At 42.4% G+C, this 13793-nt stretch overlaps 1 pseudogene; it reads right to left on the reverse strand.

Annotated features, from left to right (window-relative positions):
- Positions 1-11879: 11879 nt before the first annotated feature.
- On the reverse strand, positions 11880-12018 carry LOC125526117 (small nucleolar RNA Z247; annotated as a pseudogene).
- Positions 12019-13793: the final 1775 nt, after the last annotated feature.

The raw sequence follows: 13793 nt of genomic DNA on the forward strand, positions 1-13793 counted from the left end.
ATGTATATTATCAATCTTGGATGTTTTATATGCATTTATATGCTATTTTATATGATTTTGGGACTAACCTATTAACCTAGAGCCCAGTGCCAATTTCTGTTTTTCCTTGTTTTTGAGTTTTATAGAAAAGGAGTACCAAACGGAGTCCAATTGACATGCCAATTTTTGTGGATTTTTTATGGACCAAAAGAAGCCCCCAAAGTAAAAGAGTTGGGCCAGAAGAGTCCCGAGCCATCCACGAGGGTGGAGGGCGCGCCCCCTAAAAATACAGAAACCCCTAAAAAGAAACCTAGATTGGGAGTTCTGCCGCTGCAATTCTCTGTAGCCACCAAAAACCAATCGGGACCCTGTTCCGGCACCCTGCCGGAGGGGGGATCCATCACCGGTGGCCATCTTCATCATCCCGACGCTCTCCATGATGAGGAGGGAGTAGTTCACCCTCGGGGCCGAGTCTCTCTCTCGTGTTCTTGATTTGGCACGATCTTGATGTATCACGAGCTTTGCTATTATAGTTGGATCTTATGATGTTTCTCCCCCTCTACTCTCTTGTAATGTATTGAGTTTTCCCATTGAAGTTATCTTATCGGATTGAGTCTTTAAGGATTTGAGAACACTTGATGTATGTCTTGCATGTGATACCCGTGGAGACAATGGGGTATTCTATTGATTCACTTGATGTATGTTTTGGTGATCAACTTGCGGGTTCCGTGACCTTGGGAATCTATGCATAGGGGTTGGCACACATTTTCGTCTTGACTCTCTGGTAGAAACTTTAGGGCACTCTTTGAAGTTCTTTGTGTTGGTTGAATAGATGAATCTGAGATTGTGTGATGCATATCGTATAATCATACCCGCGAATACTTGAGGTGACATTGGAGTATCTAGGTGACATTAGGGTTTTGGTTGATTTGTGTCTTAAGGTGTTATTTTACTACGAACTCTAGGTCTGTTTGTGACACTTATAGGAATAGCCCAATGTATTGATCGGAAAGAATAACCTTGAGGTGGTTTCGTACCCTACAATAATCTCTTCATTTGTTCTCCGCTATTAATGACTTTGGAGTGACTCTTTGTTGCATGTTGAGGGATCGTTATATGATCCAATTATGTTATTATTGTTGAGAGAACTTGCACTAGTGAAAGTATGAACCCTAGGCCTTGTTTTGAAGCATTGCAATACCGTTTTCGCTCACTTTTATCATTAGTTACCTTGCTGTTTTTATATTTTCAGATTACAAAAACCTATAACTACCATCCATATTGCACTTGTATCACCATCTCTTCGCCGAACTAGTGCACCTATACAATTTGCCATTGTATTGGGTGTGTTGGGGACACAAGAGACTCTTTGTTATTTGGTTGCAGGGTTGTTTGAGAGAGACCATCTTCATCCTACGCCTCCCACAGATTGATAAACCTTAGGTCATCCACTTGAGGGAAATTTGCTACTGTCCTACAAACCTCTGCACTTGGAGGCCCAACAAAGTCTACAAGAAGAAGGTTGTGTAGTAGACATCAAGCCCGTAAACTTAAAGTTTTTGTTGTACCTGACCGTCCCATCTTTGGGCACCAAAGATTTTGTAATACCTCGTTGTGACCGAGTCACCCATGTGGTTGTAGTATTTGGTTGAGTTGTTGCCGCAGAAGATCCAGCAGCATGTACATGAGATCCTCCTCGTACAAACGCAGGCAAATCCCCTTCGGCAGATGTGCTATCCACCGGCCTCGGATCCGCTGCGCGTGGGGCAGAGGAGGGTGACCCATGAAGAGGCAACGCGTGGCCGGGGACCCGCAAGGCGCTGTCGACTCCATCATTGTGTTGCGCGTCGGGTGTCCCGCAGCCAGCCGGCTCGCGCCAACTGTCGCGTGGCGACAAAGGCAGGTCAGCCCCACCCGACCGCTCCGCTGCGCATGGTTGCGTGTCGTGCGTGGGCGGGCTGGCACCTGATGGTGTCTGGGGATCAGCCCCGGGATCCGCACCAGCAGCAGGGGACCCGCCTGCACCGGATCTCCCGGGATCAGCGTCGCCAGCCGGATCTTCCTCGTGTCCAGCGCCAATGCAACTCTGGTTCTGCATAAAATCATGCGGCGGAACAACAATTTTTTACTGATCCCATTGGTAGCATCAGGATAACTATTAGCCAAATGATCATCTACATATTTCTCTCCCTCGTGATCAGTTGGATTTAAGAGCTCCGGAGGTAAAAGAATAATTTCGGCCCGAAGGCGAGCACCGGCGTTTGGATGCAAAGTGGAGAAGGGAAACACTGCCTCATCAAAGACTACATCTCTGGAAATATAAACTCGTCTGGTGGATATGTCAAGACACTTAAACCCCTTGTGAAGATTACTATAACCTAAAAAGGCACACTGTTTTGAACGGAATTGAAGTTTATGCGTGTTGTATGGATGTAAGTTCGGCCAACAAGTGCATCCAAAGACGTGGAGAGATGAGTAGTTAGGTTTCTCATGGCACAATTTTTGAAGAGGTGTTTCAAAGTTGATGACTTTACTTGGTAGTCTATTGATGAGATAGGTAGCCGCAATGAAGGCCTCGTTCCAAAATTTGAGAGGCATGCATGCTTGGCCTAGAAGAGAGAGAGTCCAACCTCGACAATATGTCGATGTTTACGCTTTGCTGATCCATTTTGCTGGTGTGCGTGGGGACAAGAAACATGGTGAGATATGCCAACCTTAGTGAAAAGGAATTTAGTTTCACATATTCTCCACCCCAGTCGGTTTGGAGAGCAAGAATTTTACGGTCAAATTGTCTTTCAACAAGGTTTTGAAAGTCAAGAAATTTTTGAAAAACTTCTGACTTATGTTTGATTAGGTAGATCCATGTGAACTTACTAAAATCATCGATGAAGCTCACATAGTATTTCTTTCTACCTACAGATTCAACTGCTGGTCCCCACACATCAGAAAAATAAGTTCCGAAGGAAATTTTGATTCACTTATTGATTTCAGATAAGGCAACTGATGGCTTTTGCCTCGGTGACAAGAATCACAAACAAATTCATTGACTAACTTAACACATGGAAGCTTATTGTGGCTAATTATTTTGCTAACAATAGAAGATGAAGGATGCCCTAGGCGCCGGTGCCACCTATCCGAGGAGGGAGTTACACTTAGCACTTGCTTCTTGGCACCTTGTTCCATGTGTTTGACAGGGTATAATCCTCTCCTACCCCTGCCTTGCAGCAGAACCCTCTTCGATCCCTGATCCTTTACAGAAAAAGAATGAGGGTGAATTTCAACAAATGTATCATTGTCAATGGAAAGTCGGCTAATAGAGATTAGACTCTTGTCTGCCTCGGGCACATATAGGACATCATTAAGGAGAAGATCACGTTCAGGGGTAGAAATATGAGATTGACCAATATGGGTGATACGTCTCCGTCGTATTTACTTTTCCAAACACTTTTGCCCTTGTTTTGGACTCTAACTTGCTTGACTTGAATGGAAATAACCCGGACTGACGCTGTTTTCAGCAGAATTACCATGGTGTTATTTATGTGCAGGAACAAAAGTTCTCGGAATGACCTAAAACTTCACAGAACATCTATTCGGAAATAGTAAAAAATCCTTGCAAAAGATGAAGACCAGGGGGCCCACCACCTGTACACGAGGGTGGGGGGCGCGCCCCCTACCTCGTGGGCCCCCTGGAGCTCCTCCGACCTCAACTCCAACTCTATATATTTGGTTTCGGAGATAAAAAAAAATCAGAGAGAAGGATTCATCGCGTTTTACGATACGGAGCCATCGCCAAGCCCTAAAACCTCTCGGGAGGGCTGATCTGGAGTCTGTTCGGGGCTCCGGAGAGGGGAATCCATCGCCATTGTCATCATCAACCATCCTCCATCACCAATTTCATGATGCTCACCGCCGTGCGTGAGTAATTCCATCGTAGGCTTGCTGGACGGTGATGGGTTGGATGAGATCTATCATGTAATCGAGTTAATTTTGTTAGGGTTTGATCCCTAGTATCCACTATGTTCTGAGATTGATGTTGCTATGACTTTGCTATGCTTAATGCTTGTCACTAGGGCCCGAGTGCCATGATTTCAGATCTGAACCTATTATGTTTTCATCAATATATGAGAGTTCTTGATCCTATCTTGCAATTCTATAGTCACCTATTATGTGTTATGATCCGTTAACCCCGAAGTGACAATAATTGGGATACTTACCGGTGATGACCATAGTTTGAGGAGTTCACGTATTCACTATGTGCTAATGCTTTGTTCCGGTACTCTATTAAAAGGAGGCCTTAATATCCCTTAGTTTCCATTAGGACCCCACTACCACAGGAGGGTAGGACAAAAGATGGCATGCAAGTTCTTTTCCAGAAGGACGTATGACTATATTCGGAATACATGCCTACATTACATTGATGAATTGGAGCTAGTTCCGTGTCACCCTAGGTTATGACTGTTACATGATGAACCGCATCCGGCATAATTCTCCATCACTGATCCATTGCCTACGAGCTTTCCATATACTGTTCTTCGCTTATTTACTTTTCCATTGCTATTGCTATCATCACTAAAAAATACCAAAAACATTACTTTTGCTACCGCTACCACTACTATCATATTACTTTGCTACTAAACACTTTGTTGCAGATATTAAGTTTCCAGGTGTGGTTGAATTGACAACTCAGCTGTACTTGAGAATATTCTTTGGCTTCCCTTGTGTCGAATCAATACATTTGGGTTGAATACTCTACCCTCGAAAACTGTTGCGATCCCCTATACTTGTGGGTTATCAAGACTATTTTCTGGCACCGTTGACGGGGAGCATAGCTCTATTCTTTGAGTCACTTGGGATTTATATCTGCTTATCATTATGAAGAACTTGAGAGATCCAAAAACAAAGATTTATCCCTCAACTACGAGGGGAGGTAAGGAACTGCCATCTAGCTCTACACTTGATTCACCTTCTGTTTTGAGTAAGCTTGAGACACCTAAACCTGCCTCTGCTATTCGTTCTGATATGTCGCATGTTATTGATGATGCCACTTCTACTATGCATGATACTTATGATGAAACTACTTCTATGCTTGATACTACTGTGCCACTTGGTGAATTTCTTGATGAACAACTTGCTAGGGTTAGAGAGAATGAAAATATTGAATCTGATAATATTGATGAAAGTGATGATGAAGACTCACCTGTTATTCCTGAGGGCTATGTTTTTGAAAAATAAGCTGCTTTAGCTATTTTATCTTGCAAAGATAGATACGAACTCAAGAAGTTATTAGCTAAATGGAAGCAGCAATGTCTTAATGCTAGGATGAAACCTGACCCTGCTTTTGCTACTTCACCTATCTTTGTTACTGATAAGGATTATGAATTCTCTATTGATCCTGATATAATTACTTTGGTTGAATCTGATCCTTTTCATGGCTATGAATCTGAAACTGTTGTGGCACATCTTACTAAATTAAATGATATAGCCACCCTGTTCACTAATGATGAGAGAACTCGCTACTTTTATATCCTTAAAATATTTCTGTTCTCATTAAAGGGTGATGCTAAGATATGATTTAATTCTCTTGATCCTGGTTGTGTGCGTAGTCCCCAGGATATGATTTATTACTTCTCTGCTAAATATTTCCCTGCTCATAAGAAACAAGCTGCTTTAAGGGATATATATATAATTTTGTGCAAATTGAAGAAGAGAGGCTCCCACAAGCTTGGGGGAGGCTTCTCCAATTACTTAATGCTTTGCCTGATCATCCTCTTAAGAAAATTGAAATACTTGATATCTTTTAAAATGGACTAACCGATGCCTCCAGAGATTACCTAGATAGTTTTGCTGGTTATGTTTTCAGGGAAAGAACACCGGATGAAGCTGAAATTCTATTGAATAATATGTTGACAAATGAAAATAATTGGACACTCCCTGAACCAACCCCTAAGCCTATTCCTAAACCAACTCCGAAGAAGAGGGATGTTCTATTTCTCAGTCCTGAAGATATGCAAGAGGCAAAGAAATCTATGAAAGAAAAAGGTATTAAAGCTGAAGATGTTAAGAATTTACCTCCTATTGAAGAAATACACGGTCTTAATTTACCGCCTGTTGAAGAAACACATGATCTTAATCCATTACCTATTGAAGAAACTCATGGTCTTGATAACCCGACATAGGTAGTAAAGGTAAATTCTCTCTATAGATATGATAAAGCTGAAATCCCATTTACTAAGTTTGCTAGCCCATGCTTAGATGAGTTTGATAAATTTATGGCTAAGCAAGAAGATTTTAATGCTTATTTTGGTAGACAATTGAAATACAATTCCAATATGCTTGAACACTTGGGTGATTATATGGCTAATGGCAAAGGCGAACTTAAACTTATTAGTAAACATGCTTCTATGGTTACCACTCAAGTAGAACAAGTACTTAAAGCTCAAAATGATTTGCTCAATGAATTGAATAGTAAGAATAATGATTATGCTGTTAGAGTGGCTACTAGAACTGGTAGAATGACTCAGGAACCTTTGTATCTTGAAGGCCACCCTATGAGAATTGAGCAAGATTCTCAGAGAAATAATATAGATGCACCTAGTCCTTCTAAAAGGAAGAAAAAGAAAAATGATAGGACTTTGCATGCTTCTAGTGAACCTATTGTTGATACACCTAAGAATCCAAATGATATTTCTATTTCTGATGCTGAAACACAATCTGGTAATGAACCTGAAACTAGTGATAATGTTAATGATAATGTTCATGATGATGCTCAACCTAGTAATGATAATGATATAGAAATTGAACCTACTGTTGATCTTGATAACCCACAATCAAAGAATCAACATTATGATAAGAAAGACTTTGTTGCTAGGAAACATGGTAAGGAAAGAGAACCATGGGTTCAGAAACCCATGCCTTTTCCTCCCAAACTATCCAAGAAAAAGGATGATGAGGATTTTGAGCGCTTCGCTGAAATGATTAGACCTATCTTTTTGCGCATGCGATTAACTGATATCCTTAAAATACATCCTTATGCTAAGTACATGACAGATATTGTTACTAATAAAAGAAAGATACCGGAAGCTGAAATTTCCACCATGCTTGCTAATTATACTTTTAAGGGTGGAATACCAAAGAAACTTGGAGATCCAGGAGTACCCACTATACCATGCTCCATTAAAAGAAACTATGTTAAAACTACTTTATGTGATCTTGGAGCCGGTGTTAGTGTTATGCCTCTCTCTTTATATCGTAGACTTGATTTGAATAAGTTGACACCTACTGAAATGTCTTTGCAAATGGCTGATAAATCAACTGCTATACCTGTCGGTATTTGTGAGGATGTGCCTGTTGTAGTTGCAAATGTTACTATTTTAATGGACTTTGTTATTCTTGATATTCCCGAGGACGATAGTATGTCTATTATTCTTGGAAGACCCTTTTTGAATACTGCAGGGGCTGTTATTGATTGCACTAAAGGCAATGTCACTTTTCATGTTAATGGTAATGAGCATACGGTACACTTTTCGAGGAAACAACCTCAAGTTCATAGTATCAACTCTGTTGGAAAAATTCCATCGATTATATTTGGAGGTTTTGAATTTCCTCTTCCTACTGTCAAGAAGAAATATGATATTCTTATTATTGCGGATGTGCATATCCCCATTGAGGTAACATAGTGTTATTCGAAATTTCTCCGGCTCCATGTTATTCGGAATGAGTTCGCTAACAAGACTTGATCAACCTTGTTAGTGGATTCCTTTTGATGATCATGAGATGGATGAAACTAGAAGGCACAACCTTCTGTACCCTACTTTTACTTTCTGTTATTTATTTTAAATAAAATAAAAATAGTATTTTCTATCTGTTATCTAATTATCCATGCAATATAAAAATACCCTGAAAATTAAAGTTCTCCAAATGCCCTGAAATTTAAATATGATTCTTTCTGAAATATTTGAGAATATTTGGCACTGAGAACACCGCAGGAGGAGCTGGCACCTGGCCGCGAGGGTTAGGGGCGCGCCCTACCCCCTGGGCGTGCCCCCTGCCTTGTGGGCCCACGGTGGCCCTCCGCCACTTATCATTTCACTCACACACTCATTGCTAGATGTCGGTGCTCATACCTTTTCATTATATCATCCATGCTAGTTTATTTTCCTTTTATGCTTTCTTCTTGTGTGTTCAATAAACCTTAAGAAAAACCAAAAAAAATTAAGTTGTAGCTTTTAATTAGTTTACTTTCCATGCTTGTAGTAGTAATTAAAAAGAAAACCCAAAAAGATTTCCTGTTCTTCTTTTGCTTGTTGGAAGCTTTCCCGTGTAAATAGTTTTATTTCTTTTATTTTCTTTGGGGGTCGATAGGAGAAGACCATAATTAAATTGTTGAAGTAGCTCTTATATGCATTATTGTTGATACGAAAGAGCCCATATTGCCTTGTCTTCTCCTGTTTATTGAATGCTTGCAGATTCCAGCTTAGTCCAATGAACGTGCACTCTTATTATTATTCACACTATTCGGTCGTGCAAGTGAAAGGCAATTATGACAATATATGATGGACTGACTGAGATGAGAAAAGCTGGTATGAACTCGACCTCTCTTGTTTTTGTAAATATGATTAGTTCATCGTTCCTGATTCAGCCTATTATGAATAAACATGTTTGCAATGACAACTAGAGATCATAGTTTCTTGTGCCATGCTTGATTAGCTAGGTGCTTATAATGGTTTACCTTGCATGCCAACATGTTATTAAAATGGTTGTGATGTGGTATGATAGGGTAGTATCCTCCTCTGAATGATTTAAGTGACTTGACTTGGCGCATGTTCACGCATGTAGTTGAAACAAAATCAACATAGCCTTCACGATATTTATGTTCGTGGTGGATTATATCCTACTCATGCTTGCATTCAAGGTTGATTAATTTTAATGCATGTTCATGACTGTTGTCGCTCTCTAGCTGGTCGCTTCCCAGTCTTTTGCTAGCCTTCACTTGTACTAAGCGGGAATACTGCTTGTGCATCCAACTCCATAAACACCAAAGTTATTCCATATGAATCCACCATACCTACCTATATACGGTATCTACCTGCCGTTCCAAGTAAATTTGTATGTGCCAAACTCTAAACCTTCAAATAAATATCCTGTTTTGTATGCTCGAATAGCTCATGTATCAACTAGGGCTGTCCGTATCTTCCATGTTAGGCAGGTTATTGTCAAGAGGAGTGGACTCCGCTCCTCACCCACGAGAAAAATGGCTGGTCACCGGGATGCCCAGTCCCATGCCTCTTGTTAGTTGGAGGCACTCGTTGTTTCGAGCAAGCCATGGATTGATGCTTGTTGGTGGAGGGGGAGTATAAACTTTACCATTCAGTTTGGGAACCGCCTATAATGTGTGTAGCATGGAAGATATTGCCATCTTTTGGTTATTATGTTGACAATGAAAGTATACCGCTCAAAATATTATTCCCCTCTATTTCAAAACCAAGCTCTGGCACCTCTACAAATACCTGCTTCCCTCTGCGAAGGGCCTATCTATTTACTTTTATGCTGAGTCATCATCCTCTTATTAAAAAGCACCAGTTGGAGAGCACCGCTGTCATTTGCATTCATTATTGTTAGTTTACATTGAGTATGACTTGACTGTATCTCTTTTACCATGAATTACAATGTCTAGTCAGTCCTTGATCTTTAAAGGTGCTCTGCATTTACGTTTTGCGGTCTCAGAAAGGGCTAGCGAGATACCATCTTGTTATATCATATTATGATTGTTTTGAGAAAGTGTTGTCATCCGAGATTTATTATTATTGCTCGCTAGTTGATTATGCCATTGATATGAGTAAACTTGAGACCTAAGCATTATTGTGAATGTGGTTAGTCATAATCTTTGCTGAAAACTTGAATGCTGGCTTTACATATTTATAACAACAAGAGCAAACAGAGTTTGTAAAATTTTTCTTTATCTCTTTCAGTTCATCAACTGAATTGCTTGAGGACAAGCAAAGGTTTAAGCTTGGGGGAGTTGATACGTCTCCGTCGTATCTACTTTTCCAAACACTTTTGCCCTTGTTTTGGACTCTAACTTGCATGATTTGAATGGAACTAACCCGGACTGACGCTGTTTTCACCAGAATTACCATGGTGTTATTTATGTGCAGAAACAAAAGTTCTCGGAATGACCTGCAACTTCACGGAACATCTATTCAGAAATAATAAAAACTCCTTGCAAAAGATGAAGACCAGGGGGCCCACCACCTGTCCACGAGGGTGGGGGGCGCGTCCCCTACCTCGTGCCCCCCTGGAGCTCCTCCGACCTCAACTCCAACTCTATATATTTGGTTTCGGGGAGAAAAAATCAAAGAGAAGGATTAATCGCGTTTTACAATACGGAGCCGTCGCCAAGCCCTAAAACCTCTCGGGAGGGCTGATCTGGAGTCTGTTCGGGGCTCTAGAGAGGGGAATCCGTCACCATCGTCATCATCAACCATCCTCCATCACCAATTTCATGATGCTCACCGCCGTGCGTGAGTAATTCCATCGTAGGCTTGCTGGACGGTGATGGGTTGGATGAGATCTATCATGTAATCGAGTTAGTTTTGTTAGGGTTTGATCCCTAGTATCCACTATGTTCTGAGATTGATGTTGCTATGACTTTGCTATGCTTAATGCTTGTCACTAGGGCCCGAGTGCCATGATTTCAGATATGAACCTATTATGTTTTCATCAATATATGCGAGTTCTTGATCCTATCTTGCAAGTCTATAGTCACCTATTATGTGTTATGATCCATTAACCCCGAAGTGACAATAATCGGGATACTTACCGGTGATGACCATAGTTTGAGGAGTTCACGTATTCACTATGTGCTAATGCTTTGTTCCGGTACTCTATTAAAAGGAGGCCTTAATATCCCTTAGTTTCCATTAGGACCCCGCTGCCACGGGAGGGTAGGACAAAAGATGGCATGCAAGTTTTTTTCCATAAGGACGTATGACTATATTCGGAATACATGCCTACATTACATTGATGAATTGGAGCTAGTTCTGTGTCACCCTAGGTTATGACTGTTACATGATGAACCGCATCCGGCATAATTCTCCGTCACTGATCCATTGCCTACGAGCTTTCCATATACTGTTCTTCGCTTATTTACTTTTCCATTGCTATTGCTATCATCACTAAAAAATACCAAAAATATTACTTTTGCTACCGCTACCACTACTATCATATTACTTTGCTACTAAACACTTTGCTGCAGATATTAAGTTTCCAGGTGTGGTTGAATTGACAACTCAGCTGCTAATACTTGAGAATATTCTTTGGCTCCCCTTGTGTCAAATCAATAAATTTGGGTTGAATACTCTACCCTCAAAAACTGTTGCGATCCCCTATACTTGTGGGTTATCAATGGGCTATAGTCATACCTGATCCACTCGCCGTGTGTATCTGATCATCTTCAATGTACCGGTCACGAACCATGAGCTTCTCTAGATCACATGTGATGTGGTTTGTAGCACCACTACCCAGGTACCAGTTGGTGTCGACTCCATACCGGGGAGCCGCCATGTTTGCCGAGAGCTCCTCTCCCCCTTGGAATGAGGAGTCATAGCGCTTCCAGCATTTCCATGCCGGGTGCCCTATCTTGCCGCAGATCTGACAGGTCGGCTTGGCAGAGGGATTGTTGGAGTAGTCCCCACCACCCCCGCCGTTGCCCCCATTCCCACGGTTTGGTGGGTTGGGTGACTTGGGGAAGTTTCCGCGGGCGCGATCACCACCACCTCCAGTCTGTTTGTTGGGGAAGTTACGGCCGAGGTCACCACCACCGCCGTTGTTCTTGTTGAAGCGGCCGCGAGTCGCGGCATTTGCAGATGACTAGGAGGATCCGCCGCACGGACTCATGTGTGTGTTGAAGCTCAGCAGCTATGAATACAGCTCCGGGACTGCGACTCGTTCGACCCTGGAGCACATGGCCGAGACCACCGGGTCGAACTCCTCATCGAGTCCAGCAAGGATGTGAGAAACAACATCTTCTTCATCAACCTTCTTCCCAGAAGCCATTAGTTCATCACACAAAGCTCTAATCTTACCAACGTAATCAGCGATGCCATTGTTGCCCTTCTGAAGGTTCGCCAGCGCGATCCAGACATTGACCGTTCTTGCACGCGTGTGTGAGGCGAGCATGGCTTGCACCGTGTTACACAACTCTGCTGCGGTGTGGCACGTGGCCACCTGAATCGCCATCTCACGCGGGAGCGAGGTCAGCAGGTACAAGAACACCTGCTGATCCCTCGCGTACCACATGGAAAACTCCGGGTTGGGAGATTTGTACTTGGTCTTGCCGTCGTCGCCGGTGACCTCAATTGTTTGAGGCGGCACCGGTTGCTCGACGTCGAGGAACTCCGCCATTTGAGCCCCCCTGATCGCTGACAGGACAGTGGCGTGCCATAGAGCTTCATTCCCTCTCGTAAGCTTCTTTGTTGCGGCATGCACAAATGGAGAGGATGGGAAGGAAGTGGAAGAGCTTGCCATGGATGATGTCGAGGCTTGCTCTGATTACCATGAAAGAATTGGTGGAAGCATATGCCTCTCTGGCAGGGACGCGTACGTGTTTTATAGCACAAGATTACGGGGTTTGGCCGATGGTTATTAGACTTGACCTCTACTCCAAGCTAAACACAAGATAAGGAGATAAAGATCCATCTAAACTAACCATCGGTCATGTACAACAAATCACACGTACACAAAACAATGTTTACAAGTTGACACAACTTCCACAAGCCTATCATCTAACACAACCTATAAATATGAAGGGGGGCACCGCTAGAACACACACCAACAATTGTTAGCCGTGTGCGGCACCCCCCTCCACAGTTTACACCTCCGGTCATATTGTCGTAGTGCTTAGGCGAAGCCCTGCGCAGATCACTTCACCATCACCATCACCATGCCGTCGTGCTAACGGAAATCTCCCTCGACACTTTGCCGGATCAAGAGTTCGAGGGACGTCATCGAGATGAACGTGTGCAGAACTTGGAGGTGCCGTATGTTCGGTGCTTGATCGGTCGGAATGAGAGGAAGTTTGACTACATCAACCACGTTGTCGAACGCTTCCGCTTTTGGTCTATGAGTGTACGTGGACACACTCTCCCCCTCTCGTTGGTATGCATCTCCTAGATAGATCTTGCATGATCGTAGGATTTTTTTTTGAAATTGCATGCTATGTTCCCCAACAGTGGCATCCGAGCCAGGTCTATGCGTAGATGATATGCACGAGTAGAACACACAGAGTTGTGGGCGATCATAGTCATACCGCTTACCACCAATGTCTTATTTTGATTCGATAGTATTGTTGGATGAAGCGGCTTGTACCAACCTTACATGACCACGTTCATGAGACCGGTTCCACTGACAGACATGCAACTTGTCTTGCATAAAGGTGGCTGGCGGGTGCCTGTTTCTCCAACTTTAGTTGAATCGAATTTGACTATGGACGGTCCTTGTTGAAGATTAAAACAACAAACTTGATGAAACATTGCTGTGGTTTTGATGCATAGGTAAGAACGGTTCTTACTAGAAGCCCGTAGCAGCCACGTAAAACTTGCAACAACAAAGTAGAGGACGTCTAACTTGTTTTTGCAGGGCCTTTTGTGATGTGATATGGTCAATACATTATGTGATATACGTTATTGTATGAGATGATCATGTTTTCTAAAATTTATCAGCAACTGGCAGGAGCCTTATGGTTGTCGCTTTATTCTATGAAATGCAACACATGTAATTGCTTTACTTTATCACTATGCGTTAGCGATAGTTGTAGA

The sequence above is a fragment of the Triticum urartu genome, chromosome 7A (genome assembly GCF_056163025.1).
Source record: "Triticum urartu cultivar PI428250 chromosome 7A, HENAU_Tu73, whole genome shotgun sequence".
Lineage (NCBI taxonomy): Eukaryota > Viridiplantae > Streptophyta > Magnoliopsida > Poales > Poaceae > Triticum > Triticum urartu.